The sequence below is a fragment of the Choristoneura fumiferana genome, chromosome Z, assembly GCF_025370935.1.
Source record: "Choristoneura fumiferana chromosome Z, NRCan_CFum_1, whole genome shotgun sequence".
NCBI lineage: Eukaryota > Metazoa > Arthropoda > Insecta > Lepidoptera > Tortricidae > Choristoneura > Choristoneura fumiferana.
In genome coordinates, this window is record NC_133472.1 from 26149712 (window position 1) to 26161450 (window position 11739).

Genomic DNA, 11739 nt, shown 5'->3' on the forward strand with positions numbered 1-11739 from the left:
TTGGCACTGTAGGTGTCTATAGGCGGACCGCATGCTCGTTTCTGCATGCATAGCATACATAAAAAAATCAAACTCAACATTATGATAAGATTACCACTGTGTTACAAATGTAGATATATTAAATGCTTCTGATGTAAATCATTAAATAAAATTGTATATATGTTTTAAAAATGAGTTTTTGCCGGATTCTTCTCAACAGAGGTTTTTCCAAACCGGTGGTAGATTTTTTTGACACTCATAAGTGTTTGTTGTGGCCTAATTTGAATAAAGATGTTTTGACTTTGACTTTGATACTGCACCACTTTTACTTTCTAAGTGTTGTTAAATAGGAGTATCAGTGGCGTGTATACGGTGAGCTTGAACCAAAGGTGATTAACGTTATGATTAATTAACTGAATATTCTTCAAGTTTGTTAACCTATTTCATAAACAAGCCAAAACTTTTACTTTTTTCAACTAGGCACTTATTACACCTATCAACCTACATAATTAAGTTTATATCTTTACTTAAATTTTATTATTATGTACATAGGTAGGTGGATACTCATAATTGTTAAATTTCTAAGTGAGAGTTTCAAGGTACTAGGTATACCTAACTATAACCAATGTCAAACCTGTCATTAAATCCCTTTCCCTGACTGCTCGTTCGACATTGGTTATTGTTAAAGTAACTCGGTGCAACTCACGCTAAAAGTGCTATGTTAGATTGTTATTTAGACAGTTATCTCTTCGTATTTTAGTGGTGGTTTTATACATGACTACAGGTTTTGTATACAAACAGTTCGCACAACTAGGGACTTTCAATTAACAGCATGTACGAACGGGTGGCAAAAAATTACAAAATAAATGTAAATTTGTTGAACAAAATGGAGGTTTCCGTGTCCGGATATATCACGACATCGTCAGGCTGTCGCCCTTTCCAATTAACCGCATGTCATGTTGACACTTGCACAAATCCGGAAAGTATGAAAAACTGAGTCGAGTGTTGCGCGCAGGTGTCTGCCGCACTGAGCGTCGATATGAGGCATGCGGCATACATGCAGCATGAAGTCTCATTATAGTAAATAATCAAATCAATTGTTGCTGTCTCGTACCTACAGTACTTTTCTAGCCCGAAAACATTTAGAATTACATTTTTACCGTATTTGTTATTTATAAATTGTTTCGTCTGGTGATATCAATTGTAGCAACAACACTATATTCCGGGATAAAAACTATCTTACTATCTTCTTACTAAATTAAATTTTCAACTTAATCGGTTCATCGATTTAAGCGTAAAGAGGTATCGCATTTTCGAATGAGTAAAACCACATAATACAATAACGTAGTACCTACTTCTATGTAAAAATAACGAACAAATGACAGATAAACGTCTCTTGCAAAATTAAAAAATAAATTATAGAATATGTTATTCATAGATTTCAAAGTAATTTATGATACTTACTTACTTATTGCAGTTTAAAGCAACGTCCACTGAGTAAGTAGGTATGTCCCTAGTCAAAAAAATAATAATAATCAATCTTTGTAAAGAATCATCGTGTGGAATGATTAAAACGTTATATTATTTGAAAAGTGCCATTAACTCCGCTTACATGACTCATTTGTACACAATAAAACTTTATCTGTTCGTGTATCTTTAATTTATTATGGGGCCCAACCTGTTCTGTTGCGTTTCTCCATTTGCTACCGTGCGGTATTATGTTCCACGTATTTCAGTTAATAATTCGCTCAGCATATTGTTGTTCGATTACTTCGACAAAGTTGTTGTAGAACTTAGACGCAATTTATACTGTTTGGTTGTTCTGTCATTATTTTTGCTGTTGGACTTGGTCGATCAGTGTTTTAGTGTTGCGAGTTAGTCGATATTATATTGTGAGTATATTGACTATGACATCGTGGCAAACGTTTTATCTGGGAAATTAATCTGAAATTAAAATTTCAGTGAAGATGAGACAGCGCAGGTAAGGAAAGGAATATTTGCGATGGTCGCTCACCTGGAGCCGAGTCGTATGGCGCGGTAGACTAAAACACAGAATGGATAATAGCACTCCAACAAGAGCGCTCTTCGCTTAAATACATTGCCCTTTGCCGAGTTTTGCATGAATGGATTTTAAATTTAATTTCATCACCTTAACTGTGACGGTTGGCCTTTCGATGCATTTATTGAGATTAATATTAAGTATATATAATTACAATGTTTATACACTACTTAGTTCAGGATATGTCCCGCACATATAGATTACTTATGAGAAAAATAAAAATACGGTACCTACTTACTATTATTCTATACCTAGGACAATCAGCCTACCATCAACTAAATACAGCATTTAAGAAGTTAGCATAATTGAACTTTCTTTTATTGTAAACGTAATAATGTTAGATCGATGACGCTTAGTGGCCATGATCTACAGTGGCCTGAAATTTCTTTTTTTTTGTATTTTAACCACATAATAAATGAATTAGCTGTCGGTCTCATTTGTATAGAATTCGTGGAAATCTTAAAACTAACGACAAAGACAATTAAACTTGTCTTTATAAATACACCAGACAAATATTTAGCTTTCCGAGTGGTGTTTGGTGTGAATAAAATGACCGGAGACTTGCGTCGAAAAATATTGTTAGAGGCGAGCACAAAGGTCCCATAGAATATATCTACTCACTATGAAATGTATACACTGTAAACTGTATAGCTAAGTATAGTAATGTTTTATACGTAAACGTCGATCGAATAAAATTTACGTAACTCGCTATACCTACTTATAATAGTGGTAGTGTTACATCCATCAATCTTTAGATCGAATCTGCCCTGAATAAGTAGTACTTGAGTGTAGTACACAGATGAAGCAATGATTAATAATTGGAGTGGATATTAAAAATGTTTTTTCCTTCGAAGTAAAAAATACTCGGACATCTATCTGGCTAAAAAAGGCAATGGCATTAATTAAATGCGTAGATTGCCGAGCAGAGCACCCGATGGGAGCAGCGAAGAAAAAAAACACTTTATTTTTAGTAGAAAACGTGGACTCAAATTAACTCATTCAAATGCGTTGTCAATTTCACGTTAGGTAGGTACCTGGCTTTGCAGCGCGGAAAACAATACTACAGTACGGGGTGTGGCCGTGACCGGTCACAAGTTCGTACAAACAGGCGTACCTTTGGCTAAACTAACGCAAACTAACTCTAATGTGAAACATTCAAACAGTCGCATACAAGCTTTTAACTAACAGTCACGACATCCCGTGGGCACTTAGTGCTCAGTGGGCTGTAATGAGGGTGTTAAATATTTAATTACCATTGCGGCCTAGGAACTATTTTTTTGCGACAGTTACTTCGTAACGGAGGTCATTCCATTAGTCCGGTCCTTAAAAGGAATTAGTCAGCTGAGCAGAGTGACCATGATAATTAAAAAGTGAAGTAGGTACACATTGAAAGGAAGACGTCGGATATTACAGAATATTTCAAATATAACTTAACAGTGCAAAAAAAGACTCCGAGTTTCCGGCGACTGTGGGAGTCTTGGCGATGACGGTAGCCAAAGATCTCTTGGAGCTAAGGGTGCTAAGAATCCCCGGATGATAACAACATCGGTTAACCCTCGTCACACGATGGCTCGGATAAAGGACACTGATATTTTTAATGTCATTACATACAACGTACGCACTTTAGAGCAAGCGCTCCGCAGCCTGGCAGCCTTAGGGGGGAGAAAAGGCATTGTTGTCAGCGACCTCATCTACATCGGAATAACAAACAATGCTTCAAAAGCTAAGCTCTGCTTGCCTTCGAATTGGTCTGAAAATGAACCGGTCAAAAACTCAAGTAATGACCAACAGCACGAAACGTAAGGTAGAAGTAGACGGATAGTTGTTACAATATGTTGACGAGTATCCCTATTTAGGCCAATTACTCCCTTTCAGCCACAGACAGGATACGGAAGACGAAAGACGGATCCAAAACGCCTGGAAGAGCTATTGGTCTATGAAAAAACACATGAAGGTCGATCTTCCGCTAGTCCTACAGCGAAGGTTCGTCGACATGTGTACTGCCTGTCCTAACTTACGGTGCTCAAACAAGGTCACTTACTGTGTTACAGAAGACCAAATTGAAGGTTTGCCAGAGAACAATGGAGCGCATATTTTAGGGCGGTATGTTAGGAGTGAAACGGGTTGACCGGATTCGAAACACTGTATTGCGCTCCAAAACACGCATTGCTGATGTGAGTGCAAAGACTGCCAGGCTGAAATGGGAATGGCAGGCCACGTCAGCCGCATGGAACCCAATAGGTGGGCTAAAATAGCGAGAGACTGATGGTATCCACCATAAAATGGCGTGATGACCTGAACGGACTTATTATTTATTTGAAGTCTGGACGCCTTTCTTGGCAGCTGGTCAAAGACCGCCCAAGACCGGGTCGAGTGGAGGACATGGGGGAGGCCTTTGTTCAGTAGTGGGACACCTCTATAGGCTAATAAATAATAATAATAACGTTAACACTCGTATGTTTCGGGCAGGCCAAGCATTAAATAAAACATTGTAAAGGTGTTTAACATCCGTTTCGATGTCGACACGCTGCCTCGGACTGTTCCCCGCATCCCCGCTGCGTAGTCACCCCCGACAAGGCATCCACACGCTACGTTCCACACTGGCACCTATAATTTTATTGGCCTATAAATATGTAAATTTGGCTATGACTTTTTTATAACTTAATTAATAAGCGCCTAGACTAGCAGGCACTACTGCGAGTTATGATTTAGATCATTTTATGCGCTACAATTTAAGTGATGTTCGCGTGACCTGAACACCGGCTGCGTTGTCGTCACATACTTTTATGAGTGATGTAAAATAATGAAAAAGTATCAGATAGCTTCTTTTATGCGCGCCATTTGATTTAGTAGTTTCCGTGTTTTATGTCCAGCTGATGTATGTACATTACTATAAAATGTAAGCAACGCTAATGAATTGGACATTAGATTAGAACGGTGGATATAGCGTGTCCGCGATGTTTTGTACCTACTGTATCTGCTGCTCCGCCAATGTGTTCAAAAGAGACATATAAGATTTTGGAAATACGAATTCGATTTTTATTATTACCAACTAAATGTTTTAAATATCATTGATCCTTTTTTGCACATACGATCGTTTCAGGGTTTGTTTAGATAAGTCCAGCAAAGTGATTGACTCTACATTCTGAGTGTTTTTAATTATTTCTTAACCGTTTTCTTTAAGTCGATAAAGCCACAAGAAGACTTCATATTTCCTTAAATGTAGGGGCACTAGTCCCGATAAATTATTGCAGCCAAACAAAAATAAAATAAACGGCGTTTCGAATATCTGAGCTCAAATGCCAAGAGCAAAGCGAAAGCAACTGCACTCAATCAGTAGACAGATAGAACGTGATTTTGTTGAGATGCTCCAAAATGATATTTACCTAACATTTTGAACGGTTTCTTCTTCAAAACCTAATTAAATAATTACCTTAAGTAAATAGGTACCACTTTTAATACTTTATAAGTATACTTTATTATGGATATGTATCGCAACTAATTGCCATGTTTAGTTTCGTTATCTTTCAAAAATTGATTTTGTCACACACACTCATACCTGTGCCATCCGGAGAAAAAAATAGGGCTTTTGGCATTCAATTTATAAGTGTTGGTACGAGTAGGTATACCTATATAGGAAATTATCTATTTCATTTATTAATGTACTGTGTTGTTAGGTATATGGTTGCTCATTATTGCACATATTGTTTACGAAATGTAGCAAATCAATTCTAATTTCTCGCTTCTGACTAACACTTAACCGAACTAATTAATACATAATTATATAGGTTTAACTTCTACCTAAGATATTATTTTTTATCACACTTTTAATTAACTGTTAATTGAAATCGCTGCTGTACCTATTTAATTAGCAACAGGAACGGTTTTCAATCATTGTTTGTATTATTAGATCATTACTTCATTAGAATTTCAGTTACTCCCGCTGACGCAGACGCAGACTAGCTTCTGCTGGGTTAAGATTAATTTATTCGTTATTGTTCAGTACTCACTGGCGTGGAACCAATGCACAGGTTGTAGTTTGAAGATAATTGGGAGCTAGTAGATGTATAATAAGCTAAATGATGATATGATTTAATTTGATTCGAATTTAGGAAAAGATGTCCCCCTGATGTACTCTTTAATAACTATGCCTACGTCGAGGTAGGATAATACCTTAGGTATTGCAATCTTTTGGTAAGATAATCGCGAATGGTGAGGACAAGCAAATTGTGGTATTGATAATTATAGGTATTTATCATACTATTGTCATCTTAGGCTGATATGATCATGATGATTTTTTAAAAACACTAAACTGTTCAGCTGATGACCAATGTAGGTAAGTCGTGGTTTTGTTTCCTGTATTAGAAATTTATCTGTCATATTAAATGCAATTGGCATTGAATGTGGCACCTCCTCCCTTTTTTAAAGTCGTCTATTAGGTAAAATAAAGACGACACATTAAGTAGTTATGTACGTAATTAATAAGTTGTCAATGTAGAAGTTGACACAAGTTTCTGTGATGTTCGATGTTGTTGTCGGTTAATAAACTGCGTTCATTCTCAATAGGTAGTATCTACAGTTTTTCATTGATTGTTTGATTTACCTACCGTTACCCATATTTTCGTACCTATTTCTATTCTTAAAATAATTATTTTTCTACGAAAATGTTATAAATGGTGTATTTATTATCGTTAATCAGGAGCCTCCTCGCTCTAAGTTTACTGTTTCTAGCTAAACACGTCCTCACAACTGGGTTCGTGGAACAACTTTATGTTACAACCTATTTCTTTAACTGTAGTCATAACAAGAAAGCAATGCGGACAACAAAAGTGTGGCGTGATATTTTTGGAAGATAGTTTGTTTTTTTAAATTCAATTGTGTGTCTTAGTGGAGAGAACTGTCCAACGTAGTGTAGGGCAATTGACCATTTTTGTTTTAAAATTGAAAATGGCCCCCGTATACTTAAAAGCTTCGTTTCATGCTTAAGTGTGTTTCTTAACTTTTGTTCTTAACAAATAGATTAATCGTTATCTTATTAGTTTTATGACAAGAGATTTTAGCAGGCTATGATCATTATGATGTGTCTAAGGGGTCATCCATATATTACGTCACACGTGTGGGTGGAGGAGGAGGGGTTAGGCGATTTGTGACACAGGAACAAAAACAATTGCGATATTCATTAGCAATAGGTGTGACAAGGGGGGGTGGCTAAAAATGATTAAAATTGATTTTTTTTTTATACGACTGGATGGCAAACGAGCAAGTGGGTCTCCTGATGGTAAGAGATCACCACCGCCCATAAACATCTGCAAACCAGGGGAATTGCAGATGCGTTGCCAACCTAGAGGCCTAAGATGGGATACCTCAAGTGCCAGTAATTTCACCGGCTGTCTTACTCTCCACGCCGAAACACAACCGTGCAAGCACTGCTGCTTCACGGCAGGATTAGCGAGCAAGATGGTGGTAGCAATCCGGGCGGACCTTGCACAAGGTCCTACCACCTGCTGTGATGTGACGTACTTTATGAATGACCCCTTATTACAGTTTTTTATGCATGTTTAATGATAGTTTAAATAAAGATGAGGATGATTGATGATTTCTGAGACAAAAACTATCCCATCCCATGTCCTTCCCAGGGTCTCAACCTAACGCCATACAAAAATTGAATGTGAATTTGGCATTTGTAGGTATTTTTTTTATTATAAAATAGGCTTACGTAATATTAGTAAGGTTACATTACGTACGTGTCAATAGATGAAAAATAAAGTCACCGACTGGCAATTCAATTCGATTCAATTGGCAGACATAAGTATATTATTATGTACTTATCTACAGTCAGCAACAAAAATATACATACGTTTGAAGTAGGCCTCTAGGTTGGCAACGCGTCTGCAATACCCCTGGTGTTGCAGATGTTTATGGGCGGTGGTGATCTCTTACCATCAGGAGACCCATTTGCTCGTTTTCCATCCAGTCAAATAAAAAAAATAAAAAAAAGTGCCAAAAATATGTATACATACAGGACTTTATTGCCTGAGCATTAAGGTCGTGTATACATATTTTTTGCACTTTTGCTGTATACATAATATCTTTGTTGCTGACTGTAGCTTGATTTTTTTTTTAATTCCCACGAAATAAGGAAATAGTTTTTGTAAACTCTCCACGGGATTGAAACCGCGTACCTACATATACATAAACGGAAATTCGTCGAAGAACTAAAGTCACCGACATAGCTGGAAAAATATGCAAATTGAAGTGGCAATGGCGGGCCACACCGCTCGAAGAACAGATAACCGTCGGGGGAGAAAAGTCCTCGAGTGGCGACCACGAACCGGAAGACGAAGCGTTGCCAGGCCTCCCACCAGGTGGACTGACGACATTATGAGAGTTGCGTGAAACCGGTGGCTGCAAGTGGCGAGTTGACGTTCATTGATTGTGGTGTTCTAAGGGGGAGGCCTTTGTTCAGGAGTGGACGTCTTCCGGCTGATGATGATGATGATGGCATATACATATATGTAAGCTTGTTAGGTAATACATTTAAAAGGTAATATCGTGTAACAAAGTTATCTCAATCGGTGCTGGTTTGCCGGTGTGTTTGGCTTTCAACCTTATAAAAATGAAGTCAACTGCGAAAAAGTTATCATCCACATGATACATTGTCTTAATGCCAACTGCGAACTGGAATTTTAACCGATATGCATGTAGGTCGCTATTGCAGCTAAGTTCAAGGTCGGTGGTGCCTTAGGCACGACAGCTTATGACACTTTATGCTTTTATAGGCATCGTTGGCAGTCGAAAAGTTACACGGTCCATCGCATAGAAAGTAATTTAATATATAAATTTACATATTTTTTGCTTAAAGCTTATTTTAACGGAAAAGTTACACAGGGTTAATTAATATCTACTTTATGGATTCCTCTTTCCGAAATAATAGTACATTACTGCAGAGGCCGGGAAAGAAAGGCTTGCAGGCCGAGTTCGCTCGGCCGGATAGGTATACGAGGCTCGCATGTGCTTTTCTCAAACATGCACTAAAATAAATAAAAACTCCTAGAAATCACTGTTTAATTCGCAGGGCAACTAAAATTGTACCAGACTCAAATAATAACTACCATCTATATAAGTGTTTATTTCATTCTAACATGATTTTTCAAACGTTAAAATAATCCCAATAAAATCAAATTGCTTTAAAACATGTAGATATAACGGCCTGCAACAATAAAAAATCACATTTCTAAACGAAACTTTTGAAATGACAGTGGAACTTTCTTGGAAAATGGCTAAAGCCCAAGTCCAGTCAATCAAAAAAAAAGACAATGACACTTGTCAATTTTCCCGCCAAAACTTTTTTTATTGTGTTTGCCTTTCGGCTTTTAGGGCCATTATACACGAACTGCAGCCCATTTAATCAGCTACATTATTGCTTTATAATGTAAATTAAATTGTAATATGACGCAAAACGCGTCGGTAATATTTATATATTTATATAAGTACAGAATATTCATAGTCCTGTGAATTTATTCAGTAACTAATAAATGAACCATAGAAATTCAGATTATTAATTTCAAGTCGTGTATAATGGCCTTTATCGTGGATATTTGACGTTTTGCATTGAAACAAAAGACTGTTGTCTTGCAGGCCTAGGCCTGCAACAGTATATTTTGAAGCCTGTTTTATGGAACACAACATAAACATTATATAGGATGTTTGAGAAAATGATTATTATTTCTTTGCTCACCCGCGACCTTATGATAGCTAAGTTTATGCAAAATATACGTGTTCCTGCTGTTCCTCCACCTCCACACTATATAGTAACGCCTGATTCAATGAATTATGAAACTAGGTATACTTTTCTTCTCGAATGTGAGAAAATATAAACAAGCATTGAGCTACAAAAGCACAATTCTATTATAACGTTCATAGCTCCCTTAAAAACTTGACAAATGGGTCAGGGAATTTCAAACACTAAATAGGTTTTTGTTCAATTTCATGTTCTAAAAAAACTAAAGTTTGCGGCTTTTAATTTATTATTACAGATTTAAAAATCCTAATCCCTGATTCAGGTACAAATCCAATACGAGTAATCCAAACAAATTCATGCAGAAAATCAAAAATCATTGAATTTTTTACTAAAGGAAATAGAAATACAAATAATTTTTCTACTAAAATGTAACATATCTGATAATTTTATTAGCAGTTTTACGAATATATATATTTGTATTATTTACGTTATAATTACAATACCTACTTGCAGTGATTTAATAAATATTTGCATGTTTCATGAGTGCAATTATTTTGGGATTGAACGGTGCGTTTAATATCCACTGCATGAGGCTATGTTGACTTCCACTTGCATACACTAGAGTTTGAGAAAAAAAAGGATACGAATATTTCAATAGAAAAAGGAATGGTCGTGTGTGGACCATTTCTAATGTATAAAGTATTTCACATGTCTTCCACAAAGATGGTAGCGCCACTTGACATCCAAATTATTAATTTCCTGCGTTTCTCGTACACTTGTGTATAGTTTGTTGGATCTGTCTTATCATAGAGAAGAATTAAAAAAAGTATAGAAGTCGTGTAAACTTTGGTTTATTTTCATTTGAGATCGGTATAAATGTACCTATGAAAATTAACATGGAATGGCACAAAATGCAAACGAAATAGATATATTACACAAGTTAAATAAATTACCTGACATGTGTCAATTTGCGTGAAGTCATTAAAGAAAGTTACAAAGTGATGAAAAGTTACCTGTGACAAGATTTTGCTGAGCAGCCTTGTCGTACCTACCTACCAACCCATGTGTACCTAAACTTTCATTGCAGTTACTTACGCTCAAAACGGATAGCCTGCCAGGTTTTACGGTGTTGGTGGAATGGTCCTTATATTTTCCTCACTCAAAGCGCTCTATGGGTAGAGTACCTACATGCGGTACATGTGGTATGAGGGAGGTAGATACACATCCTACATTACGTATAGGGTAGGTAAGTATAATACATATTATAATAGGTATAATAATATGTCACCTGACATCTGTCTAGAAATGATAATCCTATCAAGTCGGTAAGAGTCGGTTTACAAGTCGTTACCTACCAAGTTCTAGGTAACATTTATTTATTACATAATTTTATATTAATTATTATATTCAGCTCCATGGTTACCTTTAACGTTTCATAGACGAAAGCGATGGTCCTGTACCTATGATCATTTGTCGTATAACTAAGATTTACAGATTTCGTACGTTTAAATTAAAGCAGCATAATCGCTGATGACAGCAGAGTATTGCACCAGTAGAACTATTTACAAGTTGTTTGCTACCCAAACATGATCTTTTATGTTTGTTCATAATACATAGTTTCCCAACCTGACAAAATTGTTATAAAACTTTTTAGCTCTACCCTTGCTCTACCTAATGTTTTGTTAACTTTTTCATAGTGTATATCAAATGTATACAACTATTGTATCTACTAGTAGTAGCTACGTACAAAGCTATATAAGTACCTAACCTATTTCGATAGTACCTTCCTACTTAATGATGTGATGTAAGTATACATATAGGTACAGTCAAGGGCAGTAATATATGTACGTTACCAAGGCGTCAAAAATATCTATACATCTTTGTGCCCCTAATCATAAGGTCGATGTATAAGAACATGTATTTGACGCTGTAGCTGTACCTATAGATATTTATGCCCTCG

The 11739-nt window shown here is 36.4% G+C and overlaps 1 pseudogene; it reads left to right on the plus strand.

Annotated features, from left to right (window-relative positions):
* The window catches only part of LOC141432716 (protein bric-a-brac 1-like), a 274922-nt pseudogene that overhangs the window by 48264 nt on the left and 214919 nt on the right, over positions 1 to 11739 (plus strand).